At 42.0% G+C, this 20,958-nt stretch overlaps 1 long non-coding RNA gene across 3 annotated transcripts; it reads right to left on the bottom strand.

Moving 5' to 3' along the window:
• Positions 1–246: 246 nt before the first annotated feature.
• On the bottom strand, positions 247–4,137 carry LOC126712494 (uncharacterized). Of its 3 annotated transcripts, XR_007651117.1 has the most exons (6): positions 3,928–4,137; positions 3,084–3,259; positions 2,382–2,448; positions 2,206–2,300; positions 573–1,533; positions 247–503 (listed from the first exon to the last, which is right to left on the bottom strand). It is a non-coding gene; the product is annotated as an uncharacterized LOC126712494 (long non-coding RNA). The 3 variants fall into 3 exon arrangements; XR_007651116.1 differs by lacking the exon at positions 3,084–3,259; XR_007651115.1 differs by lacking the exon at positions 3,084–3,259 and having other exon boundaries at positions 2,206–2,448.
• Positions 4,138–20,958: the final 16,821 nt, after the last annotated feature.

Here is a 20,958-nt window from a genome sequence, read left to right as displayed (position 1 = left end):
CTAGAATCACTGTGAAGGGGATATCCTGGCACATCGAAAATCATCTCGAAAGGAAATTTATACTGCAATGAAAATTTCAAGTGCTAACAAAAGAATTTGAATGTGGATTAGTTGGATTCTTCTTTCAAATTGGGTCCTCATGTTTAAATACCTCCAGCCTTCATGTTTAAACGTCGACAAAATTTGAGCCTTTTCAATTCTAGATCACTGCAGTCCGAAGTCACTCAGGAAAAGAAAGAAAAAACCAAGAAATGTTTGGATTATTACTAAATTCAGTGACTGTTCAGGCAATATCTAGTCATTAGTTGGATTAACAACAGAGAGTTCCAAATGGAGAAAAAACAAAGTGAAAGGAACTCAGCAAAACAAGATTATTACATCATTAACATGTGTTATAAACAGCCTTCTCACTTGCCAGTTGCACTTCAATCGACACTCCATACAAAAGCAGATACTCTTCTAAGTGATTTCACCTTCTGCCGGTCCATTCTCTCTTCTGCAACCTGTTCCAAGATCATATTTCATAAAAATCCAAAGTGGAAGAGAAAAAAGGACAAGGAACTTTTCCATACCCTCTAGGCCATGTGCTGCAAATTTCTAAAATTTCTGAGAATTCTGGTCTTAAAGATAGATCTTGCTGCCAATATCTCTCAAGTGATTCCCCAAGCTTTGGAGGAGTCTGCTATGGAATTGTAGGCCTCAGACCCTGAAATTCATGTCACCAAATCTCTATATTAACTTAAGATCTTTCTGTCTTCCACTAGTCTGCAATGCCCAGTTAAGTACTTTCGTTTTTTTCTTCTTTTTTTTAAAATCTCTCAAAAATAAGAAATACCCTACTCTTCAAACAAACAGCTATACCAGCAGGTTCTTGGTCCAGATGTGATTTTCCCAGCATACTCATTCTTCAGAATGGACCAAAACCCTCTTTGTAGGCATGGAGGTTAGGTAGTTGTGTCACCTGCTCAGTGGTCATAGATTCCAGGGCTAGAACAAATTATATTGTTGGTGAAAAAGGGGATGATGATGAACTAAAATTCTCCCTTGAACCAAAAGGGGAAATCACATGCACACAAAAACAAAGACCTAGACAAAGACAGAAACAGAAGATGTTGTTGGGGTAGAAGAAGATTAACAAGATTTTATTAAGACAGCAATCATTGACATTTTCCCAGAATTTTATGGAGACCTCTTTGAGAGGAAGTCTTTTCTGTGCAATTTTACAATGTCAAAAATTTTAATAGAGGAATACCTTCTGAACCACACCAACTGCTGCTTGTATTGGGGTCAAGTGCTCATATGGGAGATGGCATTTTAGTCAGAAAACAAGATGATTGATATGAAGTCTGTGCAACCATTATTTTTTAGAAGATATAGCAAAGTAATTATCTGAAGAGAGTTATATTTTCTTCACCAGCACTCATTATAACTACCAACAAAGTGGCAAATTACCTTTCCTGTAAGCAACTCCCACACTAGAACTCCAAAGCTGAAAACATCCACTTTGTGATCATATGTTTTGTGTTTGATAACCTTCCACGCATCAACAACAAACAAACAAACATGTCAAACAGTTGGGCAAGCTACTAAAGCCACAAGATCAACAACATCATTTAAGCCATGTGACAGTGAGTAAACAAACAAACCCATATTAGGGTTGGCAAATTCATGCATCAACTTTCAACAGTATAAAAGCTATAAAGAGATTTGACACAACAAAACTATATCCCAATTTTTATCTATTATATACATCCCCCATAACTCAAGACCCATGCCCTCCTTGGGGCACCCTTATTTGTATGCTAGTAGAATAAAAAATTTGTCCCATCATTCATCTATTCAAGCACTGTTTTGAAGCAACTTCCCTAAAAGCCATAGATTCATTTTTCATTTAAAAGTATTTCTTCCCACTTTCCTCCCTGTTTGACAACCTTTTTTGGTTTTTGTGCACTTAAAAAGATGATATCATCTAGCATACCATTTTCCTATTTGTACTGAAGAAATGGAAGAAGGAAAAAAGGGTGGTGTACATGGTACATTTGCCTTTCTTTTTTTCTTTTTTTTCTTTTTTCAGAATTTTGAAACTGAATAGCAGGGTATAAGAACCAGAAAATTATGCCTAGCTAGAAACTTAAATATCCTTTGGTCAACTGAAATCAAGTAAAATGCTTAAAAAGCATTGAATTCATATATAAAGAAACAGACCTCTGGAGCCATCCAACGGTATGTTCTGTTTCGGCAGTCATAACACAAGATTGAGCTGCATTTCTAGCAATGCCAAAATCAGCAATCTTGACAACCTGGTAGACATTTTTTTTGAAATTTAGTAGATAGAAACTTAGAGATCAATCTTAAAGCCATGTTTACAGCCATGAAACAACCTAACAAAGCTCCCATCCAGAAGAACCAATAAATCAAGGACAGGAATGCATGCAGCTGCCCTCCAGTCTGGAAGCAAAAGGAGAACGGAATATTAATCTAAAAGAAATATATAGGCTGTTAAAAAATTTCATGACAATCAGTAGTGCCTTTTTATCAACTTTCATCCATTAATACCTAATAAGCTCTCATCCTTGTTAATTACATTATTTGAGAAAAAAATAAGTAGAACCCTGCCTTCTGAGTCCTTATTAAACTAAAATTAACGTCTTCACATCCTATCATACTACCTGCAATCACGTGCCACATCAATTAGGTTCACTAGTCAAAATTTTAAGTCGGAGAGTGGTTCTCCATCATGCGTACTAGCCAAAATTGTTAATCGAAAAGCAATTCACAGTTAAATTGGTCATTTTTACTTCAGAAAATGTAGCTGTCCTTTAATTTAAGCAAACTAGTCAAATAGGTTAATTTTGACATGATTGTTTTTAACTATGTCATCATCAACCCATCATCAGGCTATGATGGTTATGAAACAGAGGACCAGTATGCATCAGTATCTCCAGACTAAGACAGTGATCAGTGAAGAAGCCATGACTTTAGGAAACTCCAGGGGAGATAAGAAGTAGTCCTTAATATACAATAACAACAAAAAAAAACATACAGATCTAAAAGGCAACAACATAAAAATGAAAATCTCTTACTCCATTTCCATCTATCAAAAGATTGGCAATTTCCAGGTCCCGATGGATTATATTATTGTGATGCAACTAGTTCATTCCCTTGGAAACATCAATGGCTACTCTGATTAAGGTTGGGTGTGTGAAAACACCCTTTTGTTTATGCAGAAAGTCATAAACGCTTCCACCAGACATGTACTCTAAGAAAGAAACACTCAAGCACAGAAAGGGGGAAGAAAAAAACAAAGGAAAATTTCAATAATAAGTTACCAATTGTGTATTTTTAATCAAAATTCTATAACTAATGAATATAAATCAGAGCAGCACACTACATATGCCATAAAAAAAATAAAATTACCCATGACAATGTAACAACTTATCCTTTTATAAAAATCCCCATAAATATTGTCTCAGCATAATAAAAGTAAATGACATTTTACAAAAGGCATAACATAGTCTAATGCTTGTGTTCCTTATTAATTTGAAATTATAATACTTAAGAAATAAACTATATTTGTGTGTGTGTGTGGATTGGTATGCACCCAATAGGTCTTGAAGCTCTGCCCTTCTGCTTCGAGACTCTGTATTGCGCACACACACAAAACACCCCAAATTCTATTGTATAATATGGAGTTACATATACAGAAAGAAAAACCCAGAAAAGAGAATGAATGAAAAATGATGAAACTGTGGGTAATACTACTAATTCACCGAAAAATGGAGATGCTTTAGTTTCATCTCCAAATGCTGGTACTTAGCCAAAGGGCTGTATCGACCATGCATAAGAGAGAGTCATAGATTATATAATATAGCTAATTAATCTAAGAGAGAGAGAGAGAGAATTGTGTGTATGTAATTGTAATAGTACCTGGAGCTTGAGGAACTCAGGCCTTTTTGTGTTTGCCGTTAGACATGTAACATGTTAATGTAGAAGAGCTGGAACTCGAAATTTTTCTCATAGAGAGAGGCAAAGACCCTGGACACAGCTGTGGACATGGATGGACCGTACACTTTTACTAGAGTCGCCATTGAAATGGGAAGTTTGGTAGCTTTGGGGGTTTGTGACCAGAACGCTCAAGCAGAGAGTATTTGTATTGAAAAAATAATTTATAAAGAGCAAACCTTTAAAGTAGGCCTCGGCTTAGCAAAAATGATCCAACGGGGGCCCAAACTTTGCTTAATTGCTTAGGCCTACGGGCGTAGCCCAAGAATTCAATCCCGGGGTTCCCAATTCTCACGGTCTCAGCTCTACCATGGGCTAGCCATTCTCATAGGTCCAATTCTACTATGGGCGTTGGTCCCATGCAGCCTTGCATGTGCCAAAATGACAAGGAAGCTTGGATGCGTACACATACGGTGACATGTGCAATTTTTTAAAAATTATAATATGATATGGCAAGTAGGATATTATTACGACATGAGTATGATACCTCAAATGAAGTGTTGGTGCTTTCTAGTAAGGAAAATTGGTTCTAGGCTATCTGAGTCTTTTCGATGATGCACTATTTTTTTTTATGACAAAGTTTAGATCTAAACCAATTTGGAGTTTTTTGTTTTTTTTTTTTTTTGCTGAATAATTTGGAGTTATTTTATTCAATCCACTAAAGTTTCCATTTATAAGTCTATCTATATGTATTATTTAAACATAATACATGGATGATCTCTTCATTTCCTTCCTAATGGATTGGGTGAAGATAGCTCCAAACAACTAATATTTTTACTCAACTCTTTAAATTAAGGATAAAGTTTAGCTACGAACTTCATTGTTGCTTAAGGCTACAATTCTCACTAAAAAAAATAAACATGGCTACTGATGGGAGTGACGAGAATGCATTACCTTGACGAAGTCGACACTAATGACGAGGTCATCCCTAGTGACGAGGAAATTAGTCATCACTGACAAAGGCAAGAAAGTCATTCAATGAAGCTAGCCAGTAACCTGAGCAGTTACGAAACCAACAAAACAGACCATTGGGAGCCTATTAAAAACCCCATTATTGGGCAGGAGGCGTTACTAAGAAAGACATTAACACTCCAACAGCTAGCAACCAAAATCACATATATAAAGCCCTCACGTTGGCAGTAGAAGGTACATATACTGACACTCTAAGAAAGTACCCATTACTATTCTAGTTCATTCATTTCCATTTCGCGAATTGCTTTTTTGTTCTAACTTTGGCATCGGAGGCATTGTGGTAGGCACCACATCGGTGACCCTCTTAAAGGATACATTGGTGCTGACGGGGAGTTCCATCTGCCCATTTCGACTGACGAATTCACGCTTCATCAGTTTGGCGCCGTCTGTGGGGAACGACATTTTCAGATTCATATTTGAAAACATAGTTTCCATCAACCCTCTACATTCAGATGGAACCCAATCTAGATTCAGTAGCCCTGACCCAGCAAGTTCAAGCCCTTGCAGCCACCATTGAAAAACTCACCAAGTAAAACCAGGAAATGAAGTTACGACTCCAGCAAGTCCAACAGGCTCAACAGGAAGAGAACCGGTCCAAGGGTAACCTGAAAGGAGAAGGGGATAGCCACAGGAGGGGTACCCCTCAGAGGCCAACTACTCCGGACGAGCAGAATTCAGATCTCCTTCGAGAGATGAGGAAAGAAATGGACGAACTGAGGAATGCCATTAAGGAGAAGACGGATCGAAGCGTAAATAGAATAGTAAAGGCGACAGATTCGCCTTTCACCACGGCGGTAATTGAATGCCCTGTACCGTCAAAGTTTCGCTTACCTCAACTTGAGCCGTTCAACGGACTCAGGGACCCTCAAAATCATCTTAATACCTTCAAGACGACTCTAGGTCTTCAACAACCACCTGACGAGATACTGTGTCGTTCCTTTCCCACCACTCTCAAAGGAGCTGCAAGAGAATGGTTCATGAAGTTGCCAACCTCGTCCGTAGACAACTTCGAGCAAATAAGTAATGCCTTCTTGCGCCATTTCATAGGGGGGCAACGTCCAAAGAGGCCGGCAGATTACTTACTCACCATTAGATAGGGAGAAAAGGAAACTCTGAGGTCATATGTCAAACGCTTCACCCGGGAGACTCTGGAGGTGGACGAAGCGGATGACAAGGTGCAACTGACGACCTTCAAAGCGGGACTGAGGTCCAGAGATCTCGTGGCGTCCCTCGCAAAGAATCCGCCAAAGACGATGGCGGAAATGCTCCTGAAAGCACAGAAGTACATGAACGATGAAGATGCTTTAGCAGCCATAAAAGATGCAGAGAAGCCAGGAGACAAGGCAAAGAAAGAAGACGACCGTAGGGGGTAAAAGAGAGAGCGACCAGACCGTCGGAACAATGACGGGAATAGGAGGAAAGATGATAAAAGTCCTCGGACGGTAAGATTTACTCCTTTGGTTATGCCTGTTGACAAAATTTTCACGCAGATCAAGGATGAGCATTACCTCAAATGGCCCAGACCATTGCACTCATCCCCCAATGTCCATGACAAGAACAAGTACTGCCGATTCCACAAAGATCACGGCCACAACACAGAAGACTGCAGAGACCTAAAGGAGTAGATAGAGGAGTTGATACGTAAAGGGAAGTTACAGAAATATGTGAAGAATGGAGAATATAGTAAATTCAGGGACGATAATAAAGGCCAGCATGAGTCCTTTTCCCGGGATGACGACCGTCCATCCCAACCTCTGCACAAGGTGATCGGGGAGATAAAGACGATTACAGGAGGGTCATTTTCGGGAGGATCATTTAAATCACTCAAGAAGGCAAACCAAAGGCAGGTAAACAATGTCCACACCGTACCTCCGTCTAAGCACAGATGAACATACCAGGACATGTCCTTCAATGAAGGAGACGCTATGGGAGTGAAGCAACCCCACAACGATCCCTTGGTCATAATACTAAATATAGAAGGATTCAATACGAAGAGGATCCTCGTCGACAATGGCAACTCCGCAGACATCATCTACCTCCCAGCCTTCCAGTAGCTGAGACTAGATCCGAGGAGACTGCGCCTTTTTGACTCTCCACTCGTCAGCTTCAGCGGAGACAGGGTATACCTCAAGGGTATAATGACATTGACAGTGACGGCAGGGGCCTACCCGGTGTAGTTGACCCGTCAGATAGACTTCTTAGTGGTGGACTGCCCCTCATCCTACAATGTCATCATTGGGAGGCCCACGCTCAACAAGTGAAAAGCGGCAACGTCAACCTACTGTTTGAAGGTAAAATTCCCAACAGATAATGATGTCGGTGAAGTGAAAGGAGATCAAGTCCTGGCAAGAGAATGCTATCAAGCCGTCCTGGCTGCGAAGAAGAACCACATGTGGATGATTGAAGAAAATGAAGAAGACAGAATGGAGGCCCTAGAAACAGTGGAATTGGTAGAAGGAGAAGCGAACAAGACGACCAAGATAGGAATGACGTTAAGCCCCGAGATGAGAGCAAGACTCATAAGGTTCCTTAAAGAGAATCTAGATGTCTTCGCATGTTGCCACGAGGACATGCCGGGCATAGCTCCAGAAGTCATCCAGCATAAGTTGAATGTGAACCCGGAATGGAAACCCGTCCAGCAAAGACGAAGAACCTTCGCCCCAGAATGAGATCAAGCAGTTGCAGAGGAAGTTACCAAACTCCTGATGGCAGGATTCATCCGGGAGGTGTACTATCCTGAATGGCTCGCGAACGTCGTCCTAGTAAAGAAAGCAAACGAAAAATAGAGGATGTGTGTAGACTTCACCGACCTGAACAAGGCATGCCCAAAGGACAGCTTCCCTCTACCGAGAATAGACCAGCTCGTGGACTCTACAGCCGGGCACAAGTTACTAACGTTCATGGACGCCTTCTCGGGGTATAACCAAATAAGGATGGCCGAGGAAGACTAGGAGAAGACCGCTTTCATCACAAGTCAAGGACTCTACTGTTACAAGGTAATGCCTTTTGGATTGAAGAATGCTGGGCCAACGTGTCAGAGGTTGGTGAACAAAATGTTCAGTCAACAGATTGGTAGGAATATGGAAGTATACGTGGACGATATGCTCGTCAAGAGCAAGGAAGAGCTCACACATCTGGACGACCTGAAGGAGACGTTTGCAACCCTCAAAAAACACCAGATGAGGTTGAATCCAAGTAAGTGTGTTTTTGGGGTAGCTTCGGGGAAATTCCTGGGATTCATGGTGTCCCAAAGAGGAATAGAAGCAAACCCAGAGAAAGTGCGAGCCATCATCGACATGACGTCACCTAGGACCGTCAAGGAAGTTCAAAAACTCACAGGAAGGATAGTAGCTTTGAACAGGTTCGTCTCTAGGGCTACAGACAAATGCCTGCCCTTTTTCAAGACCTTGAAGCAGGCTTTCGCCTGGACCGACGAATGTGAAGCAGCATTCTAGGAACTAAAGCGTTACCTGAGCAGTCCACCCCTCTTAAGCCTGTCCAAAGAAGGGGAAGACCTATACTTATACTTGGCAGTGTCAGCCTCGGCAGTAAGTGCAGCCCTGATTAGAGAAGAGGGCGCGAAGCAGCTCCCAATTTACTACGTCAGCCAAGCCTTCCAAGGGGCTGAGTCCAGGTACCCAAGGATTGAAAAGATCGCATTTGCGTTAATAGTAGCCTCACGCAAGCTAAGGCAATACTTTCAGGCAAACCCCATCCTCGTAATGACAGACCAACCGATCAAGAAATCAATGAACAAACTGAGGCAACCGGAAGAATGGTCCAATGGGCGATTGAACTTAGTCAATTTGACATCGAGTACCATCCCAGAACGGCGATCAAGGCGCAAGCTCTGGCGAACTTCATCAGAGAGTTCACCCTTCTGGACGAAGACAAACTTACCGACGAAGTAGATAGATGGACGATACAAACTGATGGTTCGTCAGCCCAGGGGAAGAGGGGAGTAGGGGTTGTCATAACCACCCTGACGGAGAGGTGCTGAAATATGGGGTCCAACTAAAATTTTCGGCTACCAACAATGAAGCTGAGTACGAGGGGATACTAACGGGATTGAGGCTTGAAAAGGCACTTGGAGCTAAGAACCTGTTAATCCAAAATGATTCAAAACTAGTGATCGGGCAGATTAGAGGGGAGTACGAAGCGAAGGAAGAAAGGATGCAGAAGTACCTCAGGCTGACGAAACACCTAAATCGGGAATTCGATACAGTGGAGTTCGTGCGAATCCCAAGAAGTCAAAATATAGGGGCAGACAAAGTCTCGAAACTAGCGTCATCAGAAAAAGGGGAGATTAGCATGGATTTGGCAATGGAAATCCAGAAACACCCCAGCATTGAAGAGGTCTCAACATTTACCATCCAGAGCGCAAACAGCTGGATGACACCCATAATGTCCTTCCTCCAAGATGGGCACCTCCCTCAGAACACAGAAGAAGCTAAAAAGGTCAAGAAGAGGGCGGCTAGGTTCACGATCCTTAATGACGCCTTATACAAGAGAGGCTTCTCCATGCCTTACTTGAAGTGTGTCAACGAAGAAGAAGCTAGATACATACTGGAAGAAATCCATGGAGGAGTTTGCGGCGATCACACTGGCCCTAGATCCCTGGTGAACAAGGTAATACGGACAGGATATTTCTGGCCAACTATGCAGGTGGACGCTGTTGAGATCGTCAAGAGGTGCGACAAGTGCCAGTGATACGGGAACGTGCAACGACTTCCAACAGAGAAACTGACGACCATATCCTCCCCGTGGCCATTTGAACAATGGGGGATCGACATCGTCTGCCCACTACCCCAAGGTAAAGGTCAGGTAAAATTCCTACTTGTTGCTATTGATTACTTCACAAAATGGGTTGAAGTAGAGGCTCTAGCAACGATCACCGAGGCAAGAATACGGAGCTTTGTGTGGAAGAATATAATCTGCAGGTTCGGGATTCCCTTGACGATCATATCAGATAATGGGAGGCAGTTCGACAGCCAAGGGTTCAAAGACTTCTGTTCAAACCTAGGGATCAAGAATTAGTTCTCGTCCCCGGGGCATCCCCAGGCAAACGGACAGACGGAACTGACGAATCGAACGCTGCTCAAGATTATCAAAACCAAGCTGGACGACGCGAAGGGTGCCTGGCTAGAAGAATTACCTAATGTCCTGTGGGCTTACAAAACCACAGCGAGAACCCCAACAAGAGAGACCCCCTTCAGGCTTACCTATGGCACGGAAGCAGTAATCCCAGTCGAAGTGGGAGTAACAAGCGTTAGACGAGGGACATTCAACTTAGGGTGCAATGACGATGAACTACGACTCAACCTGGACTGTTTGGACGAAGTAAGAGACTACGCATCCAGCAAGATGATGAAGTACCAGCTGAAGATGGCCGAATACTACAATAAGAGGGTAAAACTCAGACGACTGGACATAGGAGACCTCCTCCTGCGCAAGACCACCACAGCAACTAAAGACCCTACCCAAGGAAAGTTGGGTCCCACATGGGAAGGGCCTTATCGAGTTACTTACTACTCAAGACAAGGCAGTTACCACCTTGAAACCATGGATGGACAAAGACTCCCTCAACCATGGAACATCGAGCATTTAAAAAAGTACCACAAGTAGATGTAACAAATAGACATGTTCATTCTTGAAGTTAATAAAAGAATTGTTCCTCTAATGTCTTTGTGTAAGCAGGTCTAGCCAATCGTACGGCATAAAAAAAAAAAAAAAAGTTAAGTAACAAGATTCCGCCTTGACGGATGTAAGTTACTGAGGATCCCTCCAACGGGTTCAAGGCATAAAAAAAAAAAGTTAAGTAACAAGATTCTGCCTTGACGGATATAAGTTACTAACGATCCCTCCAACGGGTTTAAGGCATAAAAAGTTAAGTAACAAGATTCCGCCTTGACGGATGTAAGTTACTGATGATCCCTCCAACGGGTATAAGGCATATAAAATCTAAATGATAAAATTCCGCCAAGACGAATGTAAATCACTGACGAAGCCCAAAGTGACAAGATTCCTTAAATGGATGTAAGTCACCAAAAAATGGCTAAGTGATGAGATTCCGCTTTGACGGATGTAAGTCACTAACGAAGCCAAAAAAGCAACAAATATCCCTTGAATAAGTACAAGTCAAGTAAGAAGGCCCCGCCTCGACGAAGACAAGCCACTGACGCAGGCACAATCCTTTAGCAAGTGCAAATGACAAGATCCCGCTTGACGGACTCAGGCTACTGACGAATCCACAAAAAATAAAGGAAGAGAGGAGAGGAAGAAAAAGAAAAGGGACAAGAACCTTGCAACGAATCAAAACAAAACTCAGGCTGTATCCAAACCCTTCCAAAGGATCGAGAGTGACAAACAAATAATGGACGAACGGAGAAATCACAGCTAAGAAATTTATGTTAAGTACAAAGTATGGACGAACTCAAAACATCACAGGCATGTTAGGTACCAACAAAAGCATAGTCATACAGACAGGAAAATGCAAAATCATAAAGCCAATTAAAGCCCAAAAACAGCGGGCAATTATCCTTGTTCTTCCTAAAGACCCATAAAACACTGGGCCAAGAAACATTTTTCTCAAAATAGATTAAAAAAAAAAAAGGAATGCTATCAAGAAGCCCAAAACATAAAGGGCAAAATTACACAAGTATCAGGTCCGGGCGTCAGTAGGGGCATCAGCAGCGATATCGTCAGCGGCAGGAGCGTCACCAGATGGGAGGGAATCACCAGGGGTGTTGCCTTCAAGGACCGAAGACTGGGCAGCCTCGTCCATAGCCATCTCTTGATCTACCACCTCCAGATCCAGGCTCGGCAGGTCAACCCCGGTAGGATGCTTGACCAGATATCTACGTAGGAGCTCGAAGCCTTTGAAGTACCAACTAAAGAGCACTATGGAGTACTCCTTAGTTTGCTGGAAGGCTTCAACGGACCTAGTAGCGATCATTTTAAGCTTTTCTTTGGCCACCTGAAGCTGGTCGTCCTTCTCCAGGTTTAGCTGACACTCAACCCTAAGATCGGCATTCAAGGCCTTGACATTTTCCTTCAAAGTAGCAGTTTCGTCCATTGACTCTATAAGGTTCTTCTTCAACGTGGAGTTCTCCTTCTCCAAGGCCTCCATCCTGGATGCCAAAGATGTCACCTTAGCCTCTTGAGTAAGACACTCAGAAATAAGGTGAAGGCTCTCCCCCAACACCTGACGAAGGAAATTAAGCCGGTCAATAAAAAATTATTATATATAAGGAGAACAAGGAGAATGTAGAAGTGTTTTTACCTGGACGATCCTGTGTACATGCTGACTCGCCACTACGTTGAGAGGCACTCCAGAAAAGACCTTGAGGTCCTTAGCCTTTACAACGTCATGTGCCCGCTCCACGGCCACACCCTCGTCATTCCAGACGGACGAACCCACTTTCCCCTTCTCCTTCTCCTTCTCCTTAGCCGAAACTCGCTGCCTTTTGGAGGAAGGGGTGGGGATTTCCTCGATCGAGGTAGCCAGAGAAGCCACTCGCATGCTTTCGACCCCAGAGACGATGGGAGTGGCGTCTGCAGATGGGAGAACTGACGGACCCTTACCCGTGATACGGACCCCCTTCTTGCCAATATTCGCCAAAGGTTCGTCCTTCTTGGACCTCATCTTAGCGTACATGTCCTTATTGAACCTGGTCGTCATCTCTAAAAAAATAAAATAAAATAAAAAATAAAAAAAGAAACTAAGAAATCCAAAGTACACACGTGAAGATCAATACTGACGAGGTAAATACTTACTCTTCTTCTCCTCAATACTAATGCTGCGCAAGACGTAGGGAGATGGGTCCTGGCCTAAGCAGTAGAACGCAAGCGTCCGTGGGTCCAAGAGGTCGTCCCAACTCTCAATCGATTTGGCGTGTTCTATCGCCTTCTCAACACGACCCTGGTACTTGCTCTTTAGCTTGGGGCGTCTTTTAACTGCCAAGAAAAATGACCAAAGGGGTTAAGGACGACCATATATGCAAGATGAAGATTAACAGTCGAGGAGAAACATTGACGCACCTAAGTTTGGGGTTCCCCACCGACGGAGTAACCTTGGGATATCACCCCAAGCCTCGCTAGAAGGAGTCTCAAAATCGTCCCCGGACACGAAAAAGAAACGGGACTTCCAGTACCTGAATGACGAGGCTAAACCCTTGACAATTCTAGTCCTCCTCGTCTAAGGGACTAGCTCATAATACCCGTACTCTTTTGACTCCTTTAGACGATAAAGGTAGACGAGCTCACTCACCTTGATCATGTCCTCGTTAGCGGCCAACCATATCTCCATACAGTTGATCACTATCCTCCATGAATTAGGCATAAGTTGCCCAGGAGCAATCCCAAAATAACCCAAAAGCTCCATCACCAACGGATGGACGGGTAGCCTAAGCCCACAAGTGAAAGTAGCCTCGTAGAAGCATACTTCGCCCTGGAAGAAGTGGCAGGCTTGATCCTCAGGACCAGGCCGACGAACACGGACCAGCGCAGGAAATTGAAACCTATCCTTGAACCTAGCCACGGTGTCAGCGTCTAGCCCACACTCCTCCCCAAGGGCATAAAAAGCCCTAACCTAACAAGGGACGGAGACGGCTGTATCACCCTCAACCAGGCCTTCACTGGACGACAACCCAGTTTCTAGTTCGCTAGATCTCACCTCCGACATTCTCTTCATTTCTCCCTCAAACCAAGCAAGTGACTGGCCCAATATTGGAGATAGTTCCCCTAAAACTACACTCAACCCACAACCTTCAAAAATATAGTCCCCAACCAAAGGAAAAAGGTCATCGGAAATACCCAAAGCCGCCCCTAAGCGAGCAAAAAAGAAAAAGACCAAGGGGCAAGCTACCCTAACCTCAGAAAAACTGACCATGAAAAGGGTACACAATCCTAAAAACCCAAAAATCAAACACAAAAACAACAAAAGCAAAGGGCAAAGGAAAAATCAGGAACTCATAAGAAGATTATTAAGGAAAGGGAACAGAAGGGGAATAAAAGAGTAACATACCTTGAAGAGCAAAACGGTTGAAGCCAGAAAAATTTGGAAAGAAGCGTCGCCGGAGCAAGGTCGGAGTCGCCGGAGCAAAGTCGGAGTGATCGCAGAAATAAGCGAGAAAGATAATACTCAGAGCAAAAATTAAAGTAAAGGAAAAGAAAAGTTTGAAGCCAAAAATCCAAGGAAACTGAAAAATAGCGGGAAACCGAAGGGTCATGCCATCAACGCCCTCAATCAGCACGCGCCATGTGGCCACATTGCGTACTGCGCCGCCATCATGCATTAAATTCGGAGCAGAACCCCAAGCGTTACAGACAACTCAGGAAAAACTTTTCACCTTCTATGGCCCTCATGACACGTCACTGACGACCACAGAACCTGGGGGGCAACTGATGGGAGTGACGAGAATGCATTACCTTGACGAAGGCAACACTAATGACGAAGTCATCCCTAGTGACGAGGAAATCAGTCATCATTGACAAAGGCAAGAAAGTCATTCAATGAAGCCAGCCAGTAACTTGAGTAGTTACGAAACCAGCAAAACAAGCCGTTGGGAGTCTATTAAAAGCCCCATTATTGGACAAGAGGCGTTACTAAGAAAGGCATTAACACCCAACAGCTAGCAACCAAAATCACATATATAAAGCCCTCACATTGGCAGCAGAAAGTACATATACTGACACTCTAAGAAAGTACCATTACTATTCTAGTTCATTCATTTTCATTTCGCGAATTGCTTTTTTGCTCTAACTTTGGCATCGGAGGCGTTGTGGCAGACACCACACTGGTGACTCTCTTAAAGGATACATTAGTGCTGACGGGGAGTTCCATCTGCCCATTTCGACTGACGAATTCATGCTTCATCAGCTACATATTTAATTTAACAATTGGATTGTATTTTTTTTTATGTTCTTAACACATATGTCAAATTTTATGTCAATTGGATATTATTTACTATTCGATCCATAAACTTATTTTTTATGCATAATTTTAGACAACAAAAATTTGAAATTTTAATATTTGATTGAAAACATAGTTATTGGTCTTTAATAGTCTAGAAATTTTGCAAGCAATGGGAATATAAGAAGAAAATGTAATCCGATGGTGAATTTCATCAAAATTCATATCCAATAAAAAAAAGTTGAGTGGAGTTATAATCTTAAACTACAACCAAGTTTGTTGCCAAAATTTATCATTTTTTTAGGACTTTGTACTTCTTCTTATATCTTCCATGCTTGCAAAATTTCTAGAAGATCAAAAATCAATAACTATTTCATCAATAAAATATTTAAATTTTAAATTTTTGTAATCTAAAATTATGCATAAAAATTAAGTTTATGGATCGAATAGTAATTAACATCCGATTAACGCAAAATTTGACTGCATGTTAAGAACTTAAAGAATCCAATGGTTATATTCTTAAAATATGTAGATGTAGGGACCAAAAAGTTTGTAACCCAAGCCCACTTAGAGTAATGGGTTACGCCTTTCAAACCTGGCCCAAATCAATAAAATTTGTAAGAGGAGGGAAAGAACAACAACAATGGGCTCTGTCCAAGGATAGTTACAAGGAAGAATTAGATTTGTATTCAGAAGCAAATAAGTATCAAGCTCTACACAAGTGCTTCCGAGGAGACTGGGTTTGTATAAAAAGTGGTACTGTTCACTTTTTTCTCCCAATGTTCTTCCTTTTGTTTCATTTCTTTCTTTTTTGATCCCCTTTCCAATGCTCTTTCCTTTCATTATATATCTCTACTTCCATCACATCTTCACCATCCATTTCTACCTAACCTCCCACCTTTTTCGACACTTGTTACCTTTTGTCGGGGACAAAAAGTTTCCTTCCCGACAAATAAGATTTAAGTTGGGTTGGAGGTCTATTGGTTCTCCCCAACTATTGGTTCATTGGTGGAGACTGCAAGAGCTTAAGGAGCATTTTCTTTTCTAACTTGGGCCTTTCAGCTGTGAAAGGTTTGACTGATACAGCTGTCTTACGAGCCTTCTGAAGCAGCTGGACAAACTGAATAATATCAAGATTCTCTAAATGAGCTCAGTACTCATGAGACATGTTGTCAATGCAAATCTCAACCAGCTCCTACTTCTTGAATTGCCCATAACAGTCAAGAGCAGCATCTCAGAATCGCCGGATGAAATCAAGGAGTCCTTCGGAGGACTTTTGCTTGGTATTGTGAAGAGTGAGGATGGTAACCTTTTCCTCCCTGTGAAAATACTTTGAACAGAAACTTTCAACCATGTCATCCCATGTGGCAATGGAACCTGGCTGTAGAGTGGAGTACCATGTGTAAGCATGATTGGTAAGAGATTTTGAGAATTCCCTCAAGCAAAGATCACCATTTCCAGCAAAAGGTCCCATAGAATCAAGGAACTTGTTGACATGCTCGATTGCATTCCCTTTCCTCCCATCATAAAGGGAGAAGGTGGGAGTCTCATATTTCTTCAAATATGGCTTGCTTAGCAACTCAGCTGGGTAAGGTGGCCTACGAACAAAGTGCCTTGGTTCCTTTGGCTAGCTAAGCCTTTCCCTTTCCAGCAAAGCAGTAATATTAGATAATGTAACAAACTGAGGAAGAGAAGCATTTTGCTCACCAGGCTGAGGATTCCCAGTGGCTGATCCCCTTTCTTGCTGTGTTCTAGGATCTGGTTCTTCATGTAATGGCTGAGGCATTGGCCTTTGGGTCTTTCTCAAGACCTTTAAAGATTCAACAAATTTGAACTGAGCTTGCTACATTCCTTGTATTGTTTCCAAGAGGAAAGAGAATCGGCAATCAGAATCTTCTTGGTTGACCTCATATTGGTCAACTTGTTCTCTTTGTGGAGCTTGACTGTGATGGCTTTGTGCCGCTGGGAGACTAGTGTTCTTAGTCCCCTCTTGCCAGCTGTTCCGCAACCTAGGAGGCATGGTGAACTCTTGGCTTCAGTAGACTACCCAGTGGAGTCGCCAAAATGTCAAGGGCGAAAAAGTTTCCTTCTCGACAAATAAGATTTAAGTTGGGTTGGAGGTCTAAACCGAAACTCGACGATGGGATTCGATGCACGGCCCAAAGGCTATCGGTGAAGATCCAAGAAGTCTACTATATTTTATGCCATGGGCTTAGATTGGAACTGTTAAGAGTAGCCCATGAACAATCCCTACAGCGAACACGTCAGCACAGTTGAAAAACATACTGTAAGAAATAACCCAGCAGTAAAGCCTTTCTGCAGAAAATTGCCCAGCAGTGAAATGTTTCTGCAGAAAATGGCCCAACGGTAAGATGTCCCTGTAGAAAATAGCCCAACAGTAAAGTAAAACAAAACAAGATAGGTCTCTAGCTGTTAGTTACTTTACAGTCTAAGGGAAATATATATCTTTTCAAACTCATCATCCGTTAGCTTTGGAGAGGAGTCTTCTAATACAACAATATGAGAGAAAAAATTTATAGTAACAGTTACATCATAAATTGATAGTAAATGAGTAGGTAAATATCATGGGTTCCATAATGACAAATAATGGAGAAGACTTAGTGTGAGATGAAGGGAGAGAGAGAGATCCCAGCTAGCGTAGCAAGATCATTATGGTGGCATGGCATGCTCATGAATATGATATATGTAGTGAGTAGAGATAATCATTTGTGAGAAGTATGAGTAATGAGTGAAAGTGTATAGTAGTACTGCTGGAATGTTCTGCTGGGGCAAGTAAGTGTTTTAGAGTAGAGCTATGAGAAAGTATTTGTAAGTTAGGAGCTGGGGAACTTAGTTTCTATGCTTGAAAACAAGAACTCAGAGGCTTTTTCAGAGCTTAAAGAAAGCTTAAGCAGAGAGGTTAAGGCAGAAACTTTTCTGGTGCAAGTCTTAGTGTCTTGTTGGTTGTTGAAGCATTAATGGAGAGCTCCATTTATATTAGCGTTTTCAGGGAGTGATTAGCAAATAATCTTTGCTGAATCTTTCTCAATCTCCAGAAAATCCTTAGAGAATCGTTCTTAAGATTTTTAGCTAAGAGTAGTAAGCTTAACTTTAGAAGGTTTCTGTTATTTTGGGTAGTAACAGCTGGGTTTCTGGCTTTAGCATTGAATGCTGATTAGCCTTGACTGATGGGATTAGAGCATGCTTTAGACTAATGATCTTGGATATGCTGCAACTAGAATCAGAGTTCCCTAGGGCAGATTGGACCACCCCAAGCCAGGTGTTAACCTTGGAGCCCTTGCTGGGAACTCTGCTGGGAAATCCTTGGTGCCCTCCAAACCACATTTTCCTAAGTTTCCCCATTTGGGGTTCATGTGCTTAGTTCATGAACCAGAGAATACATATTTTTAGTATGAAAATGAGTTGATTTTGTATCGTTTCAAGAGCTTCACTGGTCTGGTCATGGCAGCTTTGGTTTCTTGACTAAATGAGCTGAAGGAGAAAGAAGTAACATCTGGCTGAAACTTTCCCAACTTTCCCAACTTTTTGTCACATCACCTTTAGTTTTATGTCACTTGAGAGATGATGGGATTTCAGCTTGTAGAGAAAGGATTCATCCCCTGGTGAACACGTGTTTGTTTTCTGATCTGATTAGACATGTTGGGACCTGATGGTAAGGGGCTCCAGCTGTTTAATTATTGTTGAAATTTGGCTTACTAATTCACGTGTTCTTCAATTGCTGAGATTTGTGTGTGGGCTGGCCTGACCCAGCTGGGCTTTGTTGATAAGCTTGCTTAGGCTTGGTTAACCCTACAAAATGAGTAGTTTTGCCATGGGTGATATTCATGGGCTTTATAGTTTGATTATGGAAATAATAGACATAATTCCCATAAAATTTTGTGAAAGAGATATTCTTTTGAGAAATGAATAATTTGTATTTCCCATGAGTTGCGGATTTAACAAATGTTAAAATAATATTTGAATTTAGTAAATATGTGCCAAAATAACATTTGGGCTTTATGAAATAGTTGCCAAAAGATTATTTGGGCTTTGCGAAAATAAGTGCCAAATTAACATTTGGGCTTTGAGTATAAAGTAATTGTTTTTGCCAAAATGTCATTTTGTGCTTTGTAAGATAATTGCTAGAGTGGTTTTAGGCTTTGTAAAATGGATGCCAAATTAGCATTTAGGCTTTTATAAAAATAGTGTAAAGATAATTGCCAAATTAGTATTTGGGCTTTATGAAAGAATTGCCAAGATAATATTTGGGCTTTATAAAATAGTGCCAAATTGGTATTTGAGTTTTGTAAAATAGTGCCTGTAGGGACGGTTTTGGGGGCCCAGGCCCAGCAAGTGAGTGGTTCTGGCCCAAAAGTCCCCAGACAATGAATTTGTAGAGAGTGGGTTACAGAGCTGGGACTAGACAAAGTGAACGTCAGTTAGATGTACGCCATGCAATATGTTGAACGTGAGAATATTCCATTTACGTTTGATAATATATCGGTCCGAGGAGACGTATAAGTGCACCTCTTACTCTGTTTACAGACTATAGAGTTCTTTGACCTTTCTATCTCTCTTTTTTCTTAATTCTCTGATCCCTTCTTCATGGGGATCTCCTTCTCTTATATAGCCTCCTTGAATTGATAAGAACTTTACACTTGTTAGCCATCTGGACCTTCACTTGAGTGCTTGTCCCATCGGACATCTCCCTTATCCTTCTGTGAGTTGCACTGGCCAATGTAACATTGTTCGCCTGTCTTCTCCACATTAATGCGACTGAAAAGGTAGCTTTCTTGCATTTAATGCGGCAGTTGTGGCTTCTCCCTGATGTCTTGCGTTTTCCTCTTTCTTGCTGCGTGAGGCTCACCCTCCTGCCCACGTTCGCCTGGATGGGTTCTTCACTGTGGAGGGGGCGCTTACTGGGCCCATATTTGCGTGTCCGAGGAGGCATTCCTCCTCGGATGTCTTCTAAAACGAACCAGGCTCAACAGGGTTGGGCCAGAAGTCATTTGGGCCCCTATTCCCCATTGGGTTATGGTTGGGCTTCGTGTGGGTTCCCAGGCCCACCGTTAGTTTTGGGGAATTTCACCCCTACAGTGCCAAATTAGAATTTGGGTTTTGTGAAAATAGATGCCAAATAGGAATTTGGGCTTTGTGAAAATAGATGCCAAGTAAGAATTTGGGCTTTGTAAAAATGATTTTGAGATTTTGTAAAGTATTGCCGTGTAGCAACGGGCTTTAAGGTGCTGTGTAGCAACGGACTTTGTAAATAGTGCCGCATCATAGCGGTTTTTGTAAATAGTGCCGCATCGTAGCGGGCTTTGAATTTGCCACATCGTAGTGGGACTTTTGGAATTAGCCACATCGTAGTGGGACTTTTGGAATTTGGGCTTTCTTTGAGTTTTGCCCAAAAGCCAAATGATGTTGGGCTTTGTGTGGGGATAGTGTAATTTGCGGCCCAAATTTGGTAGTGATATGATGAGCATATTTTGTGGATAATTTAGGTTGGATGATATGTGAGATATAATAAGTAATATTTGTGAGATGGCCCATGGCAATTTATGGGCTTGGGTACGGAGTATTTGTGAAGGCCCAATAATATGGAGAATATTTGGGTAATATATATAGGAAATATTTATGTCGGTTTTAAATAATGTGTGGGCTCTTGTGGGTATTTTGTGAGTGGGCCAATAAAATCAAGGCCCAAAAATTTGTACCTCAACACCTTTCACATTTGAAGAAGATGGTGGAAGGAATCTACTTAGTTGTGGTTTACACTATTCAGGTCACTTCCTCATTAATGCGGTTGATAAAGCTGTTGTCTACCATTTAATACGCATGCAATAGGCTACACTAGGCCAAAAGCTTTCCTACTGCCCACTGACTTCCATTCTTTTCAAATCCTAACTTCCACTTAGAATACCATAGACTACCATGATTCATTTCTTCTCCTCCTCGGGCGGCTTCTTCCCTTGGGCTCGTGGTTTGCAGTATTTCCACGTTAATGCTGTGACCTTTCAACTTCCTCCTCGGTCCTCGAGCCAATATTGCGACCTTTCAACTTCATCCTC

The sequence above is a fragment of the Quercus robur genome, chromosome 2, assembly GCF_932294415.1.
Source record: "Quercus robur chromosome 2, dhQueRobu3.1, whole genome shotgun sequence".
Lineage (NCBI taxonomy): Eukaryota > Viridiplantae > Streptophyta > Magnoliopsida > Fagales > Fagaceae > Quercus > Quercus robur.
The sequence above is the reverse complement of the archived record's forward strand: the minus strand, read 5'-3'. Positions and strand labels throughout refer to the sequence as shown.